A 16,279-nucleotide genomic window follows, 5' to 3' on the forward strand; every position below is an offset into this window, starting at 1 on the left:
TGTGTGTGTGTGTGTGTGTGTGTGTGTGTGTATACACACACATACACAGAGCAGGCCAAATCATAGACATCTATGGGTTGAAATCTATTCTTCAGTCCTACAGTTTGTGATCCTTTCCTGGAAGGTAGATGTTTGTGGCACAGGGAGGTGACCCGAACAGAGGAGGACAAGGTACTCAACACAGTGGGACTATAAGCCCAGGGAGAAAGAACCAGTACCTCACTGATGGCTGCTGTACCCCTCTGGGGCCCATGGGCGAAATAAGGAGGCATGGCATGTAGGCAGAGAGATCCCTCAGGCAAGGGAGTACAGGGGACCACTGAAGGGAGTGTGCTAGGATTTTCAGAGATGTTAGCAATGCTTTGGAAGAAATGGTAATACCAGGCTGGTATTTTCACCATGGCAATGCACAAGAAAGGGTCTCGGCCAGGCGCAGTGGCCCACACCTGTAATCTCGGCACTTTGGGAGGCTGAGGTGGGCAAATCACCTGAGGTCGGGAGTTTGAGACCAGCCTGACCAACATGGAGAAACCCCATCTCTACTAAAAATCCAAAATTAGCTGGGCATGGTGGCACATGCCTGTAATCCCAAGTACTCAGGAGGCTGAGGCAGGAGAATCACTTGAACCCAGGAGTGAGAGGTTGCGGTGAGCCAAGATCGTGCCATTGCACTCTAGCCTGGGCAACAAGAGCAAAACTCCATCTCAAAAAAAAAAAAAGAAAGAAAGAAAGAAAAAAAAAACAGAAAGAAAGAAAGGGTCTCACTTAATGTGACCACCAGTCATCCAACCAAAACCATCAGTTGTCTTAGACTCATTTTTCTCACCCCCACCTCTGATTAGCACCAAGTTCTGCCAACTGTGGCTGCTAGAGACTTCTCAATCCATCTCCTTCCTTCCAGCCACCCAACCACTGCTCATGTTCAGGCACCATTTTCTCCCCACTGGATTATGGCAACAGTTAATTTTATGTGTCAACTTGACTGGGCCATGGGATGCCCAGATAAATATTATTTCTAGATATATCTGTTAGGGTGTTTCTGGAAAAGATTAGCATTTGAATTGGTGAACTGAGTCAAGCAGATGGCCCTCCCCACTGTACATGGACTGCATCCAATCTGTTCAGGGTATAAACAGAACAAAAATGTAGAAGAAGGTTGAATATGTGATCTCTGACTACTTTAGCTGGGATATGGATCTTCCCCTGCCGTTGCTACACCTGCTTCTCAGGCCTTCAGATCTGGACTGCAATCTATACCATCGGCCCTCTGGCTCTCAGGTTATACGACCAGCTTTCCTGGGTCCCCAGCTTGCAGACAGCAGATTGTGGGACTTCTCAACCTCCATATTCACGTGAGCCAATAACTTCTCATAAGTCCCTTTCTAGAGATATATGTATACATAGATCCTATTGGTTCTGTTTCTCCAGAGAACCTTGACTGATACAGATTTAATGCTATGGAATGAGTGTGTCCCCACAAACTCATAACTTAATGGTATATCATGAACAACTTCTACATTATTACATATTTTTACTACAACATTTTCTTAAATCACAACATTTTTAAAAGATCTCTGGGGCCGGGCATGGTGGCTGACGCCTGCAATCCTAGCACTTTGGGAGGCTGAGGCAGGAGGATCACCTGAGGTCAGGAGTTTGAGACCAACCTGGCCAACATAGTGAAACCCCGCTTCTACTAAAAATAAAAAAATTAGCCAGGCGTGATGGTGGGCACCCATAATCCCAGCTACTCGGGAGGCTGAGGCATGAAAATCGCTTGAACCTGGGAGGTGGAGTTTGCAGTGAGCTGAGATTGTACCATTGTACTCCAGCCTGGGCGACAGAGTGAAACTCGGTTTCAAAAAAAAAGATCTTTGGTATTCCATGCTGAGGTTATACTGAAGTTTGTTTAGCTGGTTCCTTTTAAGTTAGACATTTAGGCTGCTTACATTGAGACTTTTTACATAAAGGTTATAGGGCAGAGAGGCATAACAGAGATGGAGGTGTTCTCCCAGGACCCAGGCACATGTGACACAGAGGGAACTTGTCACAGATACAGCACAGTTCCACTCCAAGGGCTCCTGGAGAATCCATAAGCAACTGGAATTATCCTCTTTGATGATTCATCCAGATGTCAAGGGCAGAACACCCTCTGGCCTTCTTAGCTAGCTGCCTGCTAATCAGCAGCTTACTCAAGAAAAGGCAAAGTTCATTATCTTTCACACGTCTGCAGTTTTTCATTTTTCTCCTTTCTCCTCTTTTCCTATTTCTTATTTTGGCTCTGATATATGAAATAAAGCTATTATTGGTTTCCCTTGTATTCAAGTAAATGGTGCCCTAATAATTAACCCTATGTCTTTGAATTATTCTTTGATACTATTATACACAGTCTTTCTGTGATCATTCTCGTAGCAAATTGGTGTGCTTATTCAGGACTGTGTTCCATGGCACTAACTTCTGGTGGATGCTGTGTGACTGTATTGCCCTATCTGACTCCAGCCCACAATGTGAAGGAAGGCAGCTTTCAGCATCACAGGTTATAAAATGCACCAAAGAATGACATAATGACACAGAAATAAATATAGAATGCTCAATGAAAAGCTAAGTACTGGAGAAACTTACAAGGAAAATGAAAATAATTCCAGCCCTGCAAATCTTACCTTCCTCCATACGCAAACACAGACTGGCAATTCACAAGTAAATGCAAGGTTTTCAACATCCAACAGTTTATAGTCATGAAAAAAAAAGTCAAAAGTAAAACACTCCATACAGTGCCTTTCCTTGTCCTTTTTAAAGCTCAAAAGAGGCTCAAGCAACAACATTCTCCTTCTGAGTTGAAACCAACAGGGGCTGAGGCTGCCCTGGGACAGTGGCCCTTTTATGAACTGGGAGTGAAGACCGGGCTTATTCACAGGACTTGTGGGGCAGTTGGACCACACCCTTTCTGGGCTGCTTGCCAGTGTGTGGTTTGGGCTGGGCCTTGATGGGATTGCTGATCTCCAGAGGGCAACATGGGGTGTGCATTTGAACCAGCCTTCCTTCGGGGAAGCTTTAACGTCAAGTATGAGATGTGGCTCTTGATAGATTTTCAGTCCCCATTTCCTGAGCTGCTGCTGCATGCTGGGCCTGGGGACAATAAGGACACCTTGCTGGCCTGTGCAGGATCCCAGTCCAGTGGGAAGATTGACACATAGGCCCAGAATCACAGTAAAATTCTGCCATCATTCGTATAACAGACATCTACTGGTCAGCTCTTTTTGCCAGCTCCACGATTCCAAAAGAGGAAGGGTTTCGTAGAGGCTGTCTGGTGGGAAAGGGGTAGCTAGGGCACTAGATGGAAGCAGTTTTTTCATAGATTATACACTGCAGCCTATAAATATAGCAAAGTTTTCCAAAGGTGTTTTTATTCATGTACATATGATTGAGAAAATGTTTCTCAGTTTCCATGTCATTACATATATTGCCACATTCTAAAATTGTTTTTCATATTTGATTGTTACTTGGGGTGGTAGGGGAGGCACTAATAGATGGTAAGAGGCAGATACATTCTCCCTAAACCACTCCTCAGGCTGCATTAGGTACAGAGGATGCCATCTAACACTGCCTGCGCAGCAAGCAGGGGCTTGCGATGCAGGTGGGGAGTCAGCAAGCAAATGCAAAATGCAGTACAACTTAGCAAGTGCTGCTCATGCATCTGCTTAATGGCTCATTCTTTTAGTGTTTATTGAGTGCCTACTGCAGCCAGCCACAGTGCTGGGCCCTGAGGGTGCTCCTTCTCTGAACTCACAGGGCAGTGAATCCTAGGGGTAGGGTTGCCTGATAAAACACAGGTGGTCCCATTAAATTTGAATTTCAAGAACAATTTTTTGGTATAAGTATGTCCTATGCAATGTTTTTATTTGTTAAGTCTCACAACCCTACCAAGGAGAGACCATAAACAATGCAGAATGCTCACGGCCGGGCACGGTGCCTCACACTTGTAATCCCAGCATTTTGGGAGGCCGAGGCAGGTGGATCACCTGAGTTCAGGAGTTTGAGACCATCCTGGCCAACATGGTGACAGCTGTCTCCACTAAAAGCACAAAAATTAGCCTAGCATGGTGGTGCACACCTGTAATCCCAGCTACTTGGAAGGCTGAGGCAGGAGGATCGCTTGAACCCAGGAGGCAGAGGTTGCAGTTAGCTGAGATTGCGCCACTGCACTCCAGCCTAAAAAAATTAACCTGGCACGGTGGCACGCACCTGTAGTCCCAGCTGCTTGGGAGGCTGAAGTGGGAGAATCGCTTGAACCTGGGAGGTGGAGGTTGCAATAAGCCGAGATCACACTACTGCACTCCAGCCTGGGTGACAGAGCAAGACCCTGTCTCAAAAAAAAAAAAAAAAAAAAAAAAAATGCAGAGTGCTCAGGACACGGAGGGTTAGGAGGAACTCCTCAGGTATCTGCTTACGTGGCATCCCCTCAGCAAGGCTGCCATGAGTGTCTTATCATTCTGCAGCCCTTCACCTTAATCATTCTGAAATTATACAGGATGATATAGCAAGGATTATCAGTCTTCCCCAGATGAATGTACTCCCCAAGAGCAGGGTCCTTATCTGTCCTAATTCCCAGCACATAGGTGGGGCATAACTACTTGTGGAATAAATGAATGTTCCTGGGGCAGATGAATGGAGGGCACTGTGGTCAGGAAAGGCTTCACAGAGAGGTGGATTGGAGTAGGGCCTAAAGAAAATGAGGGGTTTACTAGGTGGACAGAGGGGAGGGAAGGACACTCCAGGCAGAGGGATCAGTATGAGCAGAGACATGGAGGAGTGGAAGAGCCGGTGGCCAGACTTTTTTTTTTTTTTTTTTTGAGACAGTGTCTTGCTCTGTCACCCAGGCTAGAGTGCAGTGGTGTAATCTCGGCTCACTGCAACTTCCACCTCCCAGGTTCAAGCAGTTCTCCTGCCTCAGCCTCCTGAGTAGCTGAGACTATAGGCATGTGCCACCATGGCCAGGTAATTTTTGTATTTTTAGCAGAGATGGGGTTTCACCATGTTGGCCAGGATGGTCTCGAACCCCTGACCTCAGGTGATCCACCCGCCTTGGCCTTCCAAAGTGCTGGGATTACAGGCATGAGCCACCATGCCTAGCCCCAAGTGGCCAGGTTTTATAGGAGTGTTGAGGACGTGTCTGGGAAGGAGTAGGGATCAGGAAAAGCAGCAAGGGCCTGGCCAGGTTCTTGTGTGCCTGCCTAGGTGAGGAACCAAGGGGTTTTTAGGAGGAGGGGAATTGAAGAGGTGTGGGGTCAGAGCAGAGAGGGCATCACAGAAGCTATCCGCCTAGCAATGGTCTGGGCAAGAGAGCCTGAAGGTCTGAAGCAGGCAAGGATGAGATCATTTGCGGGTATTTAGGAGAAAGAATCAGTAGAACTTGGGTGTAGAAAGTTCTACAAGCCAAGGTAACAGATAGTGCCACATCTGGGGGAGAAAGGGTGACATTCCAGGAGGGCAGGGGCAAAGCCTTGGGAAAGAGAAAGGAGTTCTGAGCTAAGCAACCAGCATGTGCATATAGGCTGAGGTGCAATGGGCCATGACCCTGTGGGGGCATGGCGGGCACTGTATGATCAAGGGGGACCTTGAAGGCCCTGTTCCATAATTCCCTCTATGTGGATGAATAACAGCTCATGGCCCTGGCCCCACCAGCTGGGAGGAGCCATGGGTTATGGGTAAGAAGGATCTACTGGGTGATAAGTTCTCCTGTGTGCCCCAAAGGGACTCTTCATTGGCTTGATGTCAGAGAGCAAGTTCTTCCTTGGGGAGTTGGGGCAGCTCCAGCTATTTCTGAGTGGTGAGGTCCAAGGATTAAAAGGCAAAGACACAAGAATGGACAGTGAGCTAATGGCATTTCATAGGACCATGGTCATTCCAAAGCCACATGAACAGTAGGATAAGAAATTAAGCTCATGAATGTCTGTTCTCAACCAGGTCCTATCCTAGTCCTCAAAGGCCTCTGCCATCTGCTCTTCCTGCTTGAGCTTGGAGGAAGGATGGCCAGAGCCCATGACGGGGGGCAGAGTTTTGTTTTGGGTTGTGTGTTTGATGGTTTTTCTTTTCCTTTTTTTTTTTTTTTTTTTTTTGGCTTTTATTTGAAAAATGGTGGGGTGTTTTTTGGTTTTTGGTTTTTGTGTGTGTGTGTGAGACAGTCTCACCCTGTCACCCAGGCTGGAGTGCAGTGAAACGATCTTGGCTCACTGCAGCCTCCACCTCCCGAGTTCAAGCAATTCTCCTGCCTCAGCCTCCCAAGTAGCTGGGACTACAGGCAACCACCACCATGCCTGGCTAATTTTTGGATTTTTAGTAGAGATGGGGTTTCACAATGTTGGCCAGGTTGTTCTCGAATTCCTGACCTCAGGTGATCCGCCTGCCTCAACCTCCCAAAGTGCTGGGATTACGGGCTTCAGCCACTATGTCCAGCCAGCTTTTACTTGAAAAATGTTTTATTTGCATAAAGTAAAATTAACTTTTTGGTGTACACTGCATGCATTTTTCACAGATATAGACTTTTGTAACTATCACCTCAGGCAAGATACAGAACAATTCTAACACCCCAAAGATTTCTCTCACGCTGCCCCTTTGTATTCAGACCTTCCCCCATTCCTAAACTCTGGCAACTACTGATCTGTGTTCTGTTCTTATATTTTTGTCTTTTTCAGAATGTCATAAAAATGGAATCATATAGCATGTAACCTTTTGAGATTGGGTTTTTACTCAGTGTAATGCATTTGAGATTCAGGCATGTTGTTGCATATATCAGTAGTCCATTCTTTTTTATTCTTTTTTTTTTTTTGATGGAGTCTCGCTCTGTCACCCAGGCTGGAGTGCAGTGGTGTGATCTCGGCTCACTGCAAGCTCTGCCTCCTGGGTTCATGCCATTCTCCCACCTCAGCCTCCCAAGTAGCTGGGACTACAGGCGCCCGCCACCACGCCCAGCTAATTTTTTGTATTTTTAGTAGAGACGGGGTTTCACCATGTTAGCCAGGATGGTCTTGATCTCCTGACCTCGTGATCCACCCACCTTGGCCTCCCAAAGTGCTGGGATTACAGGTGTGAGCCATCACGCCCGGCCCCAAGTCCATTCTTTTTCTTTGCTAAGTGGTATTTTATTGTATAGACCTAACAGTTTGAAAGACATTTGGGTTGTGGCCAGTTTTTGACAAGTATGAGCAATGCTGGCATAAATATTTATATATAGGCTTTTATGTCAAATTAGTTTTCCTTTCTCTAGGATAAATACCTAAAAGTGGATTGTTGGGTCAAATAGTAGGTGAAGTTTTAACTTTTTAAGAAAATGCCTATTTTCTAGAAAGGCTATACCATTTTTCATATGAGAGGGCAGAATTTTGCCAATCTTCCTTTCACTTATTCCTTCTCTTTCTTTCCTTCTTTCCTTTCTTCCTTTGTTTCTTCTTCCTTTCTTTTAAACTTACATTTTTATTGAAGTGTAACTCACATGCCCTCTGAAGTGCACTATCTTAAGTGTATAACTAGATGGACTTTAACATGTATATACATCAATGTAACCACCACCCAAGACACAAAACATTTCCAGCGCCTCGTCCCAGTTCATACTTCACAATCTTGCAAAGGATTGCCGTCCTGACTTCTACCACCATAGATTGGTGTTGCCTATTTAGAACTTCATGTAAATGGGATCACACAGTACGTGCTCTTACGTCTGGCCTCTCTTAACTCTACTTTATGGGAAATTCATCCAGGCTGATGTGTGCTGCAGCATCTCATTCTTTTCTGTATTGCTGAGTTGTGTTGCATTGTATGAATATGCCTCGATATATTTATTCACCCTCCTGTGATGGACATTTGGGTTGAATCCAATTTTTGGCTATTAAGAATAAAGCTGCTGTGAACATTCTTTTCTGGATGTTTCAACATGTGGACACAGCTCTCATTTCTGTTGGGTATATTCCCAGGAGTAAAACTGCTGGGTATGTTTGGATACTGCCAAGCAGTTTACCAAGTGATTGGCCAATTTACAGTCCCAGCAGGCAACGGATGAGATACACAGTTGCACTGCATCCCAACACTTGGTATTGTCAGTCCTTTTCATTTTGGCTATTCTGGGGGAAGTCTAATGGTTTCTCATTGCGGTTTTAATTTTTATTTTCATTTCTCAGATAACTAATGCTGTTGAGCATCTTTGTATATGTTTCTTGGCCAATTGAATGTCCTCTTTGGTGAGGAGCCTGTTTAAACTTGTAGTCTATTTTTTTTTTTTTTTTTTTGAGACAGAGTCTCACCCTGTTGCCCAGGCTGGAGTGCAATGGCACGATCTTGGCTCACTGCAACCTCCGCCTCCTGGGTTCGAACGATTCTCCTGCCTCAGCCTCCCAAGTAGCTGGGATTACAGGCGCCTGCCACCATGCCTAGCTAATTTTTGTATTTTTAGTAGAGGCGGGGTTTCACTATGTTGTCCAGGCTGACCCGGTGATCTACCTGCCTCGTCCTCCCAAAGTGCTGGGATTACAGGCATAAGCCACCATGCCTGGCCTAAACCTGTAGTGTATTTTTTGATTAGGTTATCTGTGTTGACCTTTCTCTTTTTCTTTTTTTCCCTCCCACTTCAGCCTCTGAGTACCTGGGACCACAGGCATGTGCCACCATGCCCAGCTAATTTTTTGAATTTTTAGTAGAGATGGGGTTTCATCATGTTGCCCAGGCTGGTCTCAAACTTCTGAGCTCAAGTGATCCTCCTGCCTCAGCCTCCCAAAGTGCTGGGATTACAGGCGTGAGCCACTGCGCCTGACTAGTATTGACCTTTCTTTGTAGAAGAACTGAGGCCATATGAAGCATCTAACCTTATCTGATGATCATTTCAGAAAGAAAATTAGCATTGGCCCAAGGGCAAAAGTTGCTTTTGGGGATGTGAATGAGGGCAAGGGATGGGAGACCAGTCCTCTCAGAAACCTTGCTTACAGGCCTAGAGTCATGCAGTGTGGCCAAGGCAGTTCTGGGTAGTTGGCCCACCCACCTCAAAGGCCCTGACACCCCCTTTCCCATTCCTGGCCTTTTTCACAAGTCCCTTTGGTAAATATTGGGAGACTGGGGATCCTGGGAAGCAAACCTCACCTCCCCTTGCCCCTGGGCCTGTGACCATATCTGACTTTTTAGGTTATATCTCTATCCCTTGTCTTTTGGGATGTAGCCTAATTATTTTTAAAAAATTTATAGGAGGAATATATTTACACAAAAGTTTAAAAGTCATAAGGTTATAGATTAATAAATCATCACAAAGTGAACACACCCATGTAACAGCCACCCAGGCCAAGAAATGTTAACATTACCAGCATCCCGGAAACCCTGACCTAACCCTCCCAATCTCTATCTTCTTAGTCTTTCTCAAAGGTAACTTCTACCCTGGCTTTTAAAAGCAACATAGATGACTTTTGCCTGTTTTTGAACTTTATATAAATGGCTATGTAAATGGGTTCATGCCGCTGTGTTTTTCTCCTATCTGACTTTTTTACTGAACATGATGTTTAGGAAAGCTGTGCACATAGTAGCATGTGGCTGTAGACCAAGTATCCTTCTTTTTTTTTGAGACAGAGTCTTGCTCTGTTGCCCAGGCTGGAGTGCAATGGTGTCATCTCGGCTCACTGCAACCTGTCTCCCAGGTCCAAGTGATTCTCCTGCTTCAGCCTCCCCCAGTAGCTGGGATTACAGGCATGGGCCACCACACCCAGCTAAATTTTTTGTATTTTTAGTAAAGACGAGGTTTCGCCACGTTGGCCAGGCTGGTCTCGAACTCCTGACCTCAAATGATCTGCCCGCCTCAGCCTCCCAAAGTGCTGAGATTACAGGTGTGAGCCAGTGCACTCAGCCCATTTATCCTTCTTGCTTAGAGTACTCCCTTGTGTAAATACACCACAGTGTTGTTATCCATCCCACTCTTGCTAGACGTGTGGGTTGTTTTCAGTTTTGGTTGTTACCAAAAGTGCTATGATGAACCTTCTTATACATGTCTTTTAATGCACATGTGCACAAACTTTACTTATATACCTAGGCATGGAATTGCTGGCTGATAATGTATATGTGTGTCCTGTTTAGTGAATACTGCCAAAGATTTGTCCAGAGTAGCTGTACCACCTTACACCCTTGGCAGCAATGCATGACAGTTCCTGGTGCTCCTCTTGCTATTGTCAGTTTTCAAATTTTAGCCATTCTGGTGGGAATCATTGCTTTTAACCATTCCAGTTGTGACAACTAGTGGAAGGAGGGGCCAGAACTCCCACCCAGTTCAGCAGACATAAGGTTTCCTGAAGGTAAGGGTGGGGCTATTTGAAGAGCCAGCTTCTTGGTCCACTTCTCCTTGATCTTCTCCTTGCCATCCAGAAGTCGTGAGATGTTCAACTTCACTTAGGTTAAATATCATTTAGTAATTCCACTTGCCAATCAGCAGGGACCTTGAAATTCCAATTTAATTTAGAAATTAAGCACAAGCACAAGCAATATGGCTAAATAGGTTGGAGTCAGGAGTTGGCAGGCTCTCTTGAGCCTTTTAAAGTCAGAGACAATACATAATTCATATTTAAATGGGCCTAACACAGTGACTGGGACATAATAGATGCTCAGTGTTAGTTTTCATTTCATTAGTAAAAATCACATCTTAGATTATCCTGGAAGGGAAATGATAGTTGCTTGAAATAACTGTAGCACTGGTCTTACAAATGTCACTAAGTAGAGCTGTCCTGAGGACATGCCCCTCAGACACTCATCTCGGGGCCCTCCTCCCTTTCTAGCTTCAGGAACAAGGATCAGCAAAGGCTATGGAGAGGGAGATGGTGCTGCCTGTGGATTCTGGTTGGAAGGCTCGGGGCATATGTGTGGTCATGTATGTGCATCTGTGTTTCTGTACACACTCACACATATACACACACCCTATTTAGGGTGGGGGGGAATCAGGCCATCTGCTCCCCTTCACTACCCCAAAAGCTTTTCCTTCACCATTTCAGCGTTGCACATTGTCTCTTGAGATAGTTTTCCTTTTCTGTCCCTGAAAAGTGTAGCAGCAGGGCAAAGTGTATTTTTAGTAGAGACAGGATTTCACCATGTTCCAATTCCAGCGCTGCCAAAGCATAGCTATGTGAACCTGGCCAAGTTATTAAATCTCTCTTAGCCTCTGTTTCCTCTTCTGCAAAATGGTCTAATGCTAGTGGTCATTACACTGTTCTGAGGGCTAATGGAGTAGGGCACGTGACTAAAGTCAGCCACTGTTGCGGTGCTTATTGCTATAGTGGCTCCCCTGGTTCAGGCTTTGCCTGTTGTGAGTTGCTGGCCAGAGAGGGGAGTGTTGGAGTGAACCATCCTCTCTTAGAGGTGGATGCTCTGTGCATCCTGTTTCAGAAATTCTGGGCATGTTCATTTGTTTAGCAAGAATATAGCATTCCTTTTTGGCTGGGCGCAGTGGCTCACGCCTGTAATCCCAGCACTTTGGGAGGCTGAGGTGAGTGAATCATTTGGGGTCAGAAGTTTGAGACCAGCATGGCCAACATAGTGAAACTCTGTCTCTACTAAAAATACAAAAAAGCCTATAATCCCAGCTAGCTGGGAGGCTGAGGTGGGAGAATCTCTTGATTCCGGGAGGTAGAGGTTGCAGTGAGCCGAGATTGCACCACTGCACTCCAGCCTGGGTGACAGAGTGAGACTCCATCTCAAAAAAACAAAAACAAAAAACAAACAAACAAACAAAAAATATATATATATATATATTATATTCCCCCAATTGGAATATAAGCTGTATGAGGTTAGGAATTTTGCCTATCTTACTTACTGCTATATTCCCAATGCCTAGAACAGTGCTAGCTAGATACATATTGGGGGTTCAATAAATGTTTGTTAAATGAATGACTATTGCTTGAAAGGCACCAGTCTGTTACTGCTCATAGAGTGGAAGTCAGTAGCCCTGGATGGGAGTGGAAGGAACATGGCTGGGAGCCAGATGAGCAAGTAATAAGGTCCAGGGAGCAAAAGAGGACAAGAGACCTCTGGATGCAGCATTCTCTGGAAGACAGGATGGGGTAGCTGGCAAAGAAGACCTCATGGGGACATCTGCTAGGTCCCAGGCAGATGAAATCTCCAACGTGTAGTTCACACCTAGTGACCAATCATCCTTCTAGCCCCAGGGTCTTTCCTCACTGCTAAAAACAGCGACCCAAACAACAGGAGCCTCTCTTGGCTCTGCCTATTTTGCTGAAGTCTGCTTTGCCCACCTAAAATCAAGCCCTAACCAACCAGAGTCTAGATGCGATTAAACTTCCTCTTAATGGAAAGATGAGGAGGGTCTCTTTCTCCAAGGTCTGGATTTAGCAGAAAGGAGAAAATGTACAAAATCCTGTTAATGATGAAGACTTCATGGAGGGCACCAGATGTGAGCTGTGGTTGACTTCCCACAGAAAACAATCAAGCAAAAATTTCCCTCATTACTGAAGCTTCAATTTCCCTGAAGTTTGGGAGAACAAGGGAGTTATTAAATGCTATATTAACACAGTAGCCTGGATAGTAATGATAACATGGATACGGGTGAGCTCAATTATTTGTTCTAGCTTGGAGGCAAAGCAAAAATCAACACCATTCCAAGTGCATTCATCTCATTCATTGATTTTTCAAACATTGACTCGGCACCTCCTTTGCATTAGACACTGTGCTAGGGACCTGGCATAGAGAAATGAATAAGACTGAACACAAGGTCATCAGTATGTGAGTTTTACCACTCCGAGTCAGGGATGTGCCATCAAAGAATTCCATCCACCCCCTTTTCTTTTCTTTTTTTTTGAGACAGAATCTCGTTCTGTCACCCAGGTTGGTGTGCAATGGCGCGATCTCAGCTCACTCAGCTCACTGCAACCTCCACCTCCCAGGTTCAAGAGATTCTCGTTCCTCAGCCTCCCGAGTAGCTGGGATTACTGGCGTGCACCAATACGCCCAGCTAATTTTTGTATTTTTAGTACAGACGGGGTTTTGCCATCTTGGCCAGGCTGGTCTTGAATTCCTGACCTCAGGTGATCTGCGTGCCTCGGCCTCCCAAAGTGCTGGGATTACAGGTGTGAGCCACCACACCCAGCCTACTTCACCTTTCTTACTGTCAGCCTCAGAAATTTTCATCTTGCCATGATGTGGCTGTATTCCCTTGATGCTGTGGCTCTCCTGACTCTGAAACCCACCTTGATTTTCTGATTCTGTTTAGAGCTCCAACCTCTGGTCCTGCTTCTTATTTATTTATTTATTTTTTTGAGATGGAGTCTTGCTCTGTTGTCCAGGCTGGAATGCAGTGGCACAATCTCGGCTCACTGCAACTTCTGCCTCCGGGGCTCAAGCAATTCTCCTGTCTCAGCCTCCTAAATAACTGGGATTACAGGTGCCCGCCACCACGCCCAGCTAATTTTTGTATTTTTAGTAGAGATGGGGTTTTGCCATGTTGGCCAGGCTGGTCTTGAACTCCTGACCGCAGGTGATCCATCTGCTTCGGCCTCCCAAAGTGCTGGGATTACAGGTGTGAGCCACCGTGCCCGGCCTGGTCCTGCTTCTGAGGATAAGGAGACCTGGAAGCTTGTTGGGGGAAACAGGTGAGTCTCTCTTTTGGTTTTCTCAAGCGTATCTCTCACTTACATGAAAGGGGCTTCTCTGGTGAACAGCCTTGGTGAGTGAACACACTGTGTCTCCTTTGAGCTTGCTCTTCCCACTTTATTTCTCATGCCTGTGAATGTTTATCCCTATTCATCCCATTGTTCAGGCCAGAAAACCCAGGCGATACTCCTTTTTCCCTGTCGCCTGCTGCTGGTGGTCACCCAGAGACCTCAGAACATTAAAGCAGTACTGGGTCCGAGCAGATGTGTATGGGCAGTGGAGCCAAGAAGGGCTCATTCTCGAATCCTGGGGTTCCTGGGGTTGCTTCAGACTGTCATTAGACTGACACCCCAGGTCTTACAAAGTCAGCTCTTTAGCCTCCAGCTCTGAGTTACCCTTTTAGTCCCACTGGGGTGGGGCCTAGATATCTCACCATCCCGCCCACTGCCCTGTTCTCTCCCCTTTCTTTTGGGGTATCCCTGCACAAAACAAACAACACCCCACCCCCCGCAAAACCCACTTCTGCCTCATTCATTTGGCCAATATACACAGGCTTCCATTCATATAATCTCATGCAAGTAACTACTTTGGAGAAGTAGTCTCCAGCGTTGCAGGCAAAGCTGAAGCTTAGACAGTGAACCAATATTTGGTAATTGAATGAATGACTCTCTGTTTTCAACACCTTTGGATCACATACCCATTCACCCTTCTTCCTTATACATGGCAGAGTTCCAGTGTCTACATTTGCTTTCTTCTTAACGATTTAAATGGATTCTCTCATGTGACACAGAATCTTCCTTGGGACACAGTGACCTTTACAGAGGATTCCGGGAGCAGATGCAGCACAGCTCTACATAAGGTGGAACAATACGCGTTGTTTCGTTTTGACATACATTTTCAATGATTTGCTTCTTTTCTGCCAACTAACATAACCTGGCAGGATTTTCATTCAATCATTCAACAAAAATATGTTGAGAATTTACTCTATGCCAACCACTGTGCTAGGGGCTGGTGTACAAAAATGAACAAAACACAGTACAATCTCAGCCCTTGAAAAACCATACACTCATGAGGCAGTATGATACGTGCTGTAGGGTGGGGGCAGACAGGACAGTCGCCTAAGGGGGTACATGGGAGAGGCACTTATCTCAGGCTTCATTTTTTTAAGCTTTTTATTCTGGCTAGGTATGGCGGCTCACACCTGTAATCCCAGTACTTTGAGAGGCCAAGGTGGGAGGACTGCCTGAGCCCAGGAGCTCATGAGGAACTTGGGCAACATAGCAAGACCCTATCTCTATTAAAAATTTTTTTAAATCTTTTTATTTTGAAAACTTCCAAACAAATACAAATATTGAGAGGATAGTACAATGAGTTCTCACATATTCGTCACCCAGCTTCAACAACAATCAAAATGATCGACATTTTGCCATTTTTGTTTCATGTACCTGCTCCCATATTTTTTCTTGAGTATTTTAAGACAAATCCCACCTATCATTATCATTTCATCCATTTATTTTTCCTTTTTTTTTCTGAGAGGGTCTCACTGTGTCACCCAGTCTGTAGTACAGTGGAGCAATCACAGTTCACTGCAGCCTTGATCTCCCCAGCTCTGGTGATCCTCTCACCTCAGCCTCCTGAGTAGCTGGGACAACAGGCATGCACCACTACACCCAGCTAATTTTTGTATTTTTTGTAGAGACAGGGTCTCACTATGTTGCCCAAGCTGGTCTCAAACTCCTGGGCTCAAGTGATCCTTGGCCTCCCAAGGTGCTGGGATTACAGGTGTGAACCACTGTGCCTGGCCCGTTTCACCCATTTCTTTCTTTCCTTTTTTTTTTTTTTTTTTTGAGACAGAGTCTCGTCCTGTCACTCAGGCTGGAGTACAGTGGTGCGATCTCCGCTCACTGCAACCTCTGCCTCTCAGGTTTAAGCGATTCTTGTGCCTTAGCCTCCCAAGTAGTTGGGATTACAGGTGTGCATCACCATGCCTGGCTAATTTTTGTATTTTTAGTAGAGATGGGGTTTTGCCATGTTGCCCAGGCTGGATTCAAACTCCTGACCTCAGCTGATTTGCCTGCCTTGGCCTCCCAAAGTGCTGGGATTATAGGCGTGAGCCACTGCGCCCGGCTCCCTTTCACCCATTTCTATTTGCATCTCTAACAGATAAGACATGACCTAATCATTCTCAAAGGGGTTAAGAGTACTTCCTGGAGGCAGCAGCACCTAAGCTGAGGCCTGGAGAGGAAGTAGCCTTACCACCCGGGTGAAAGATACAGGAGGGGGCCTTGGGGAGGAAGGAGAAAAGTTTCAGATCAAAGGAAGTTTGGTGGCGGTCAAAGGTGAGGGGAACATGGTGTGTTTAGCACCTCTTTACTCACCTGTAGTCTGTGGACCTGGAAGATTCATACTACCTGGGAGCTTCTTAGAGCTTCAGAACCTGGACCCCCAAACCAGGCTTGGTGAATTGGAATCTGTATTTTATCAAAATCCCCTGGTGATTTGTTTACAAATCAAGGTCCTCCACACCTGAGAGGCTGGCTGTTTAGGGAACTGCCTATAATCTCAGCATTTTGGGAGGCCAAGGCATGGAACCAAGGCTGAAGTTCCATGTCACAGGAGGGAAGAATGGCGAGTGATGTGGCGAGAGCAAGGGGTGAGGTTA

This window comes from Pan paniscus, chromosome 1, assembly GCF_029289425.2.
Source record: "Pan paniscus chromosome 1, NHGRI_mPanPan1-v2.0_pri, whole genome shotgun sequence".
Taxonomy (NCBI): Eukaryota; Metazoa; Chordata; class Mammalia; order Primates; family Hominidae; genus Pan; species Pan paniscus.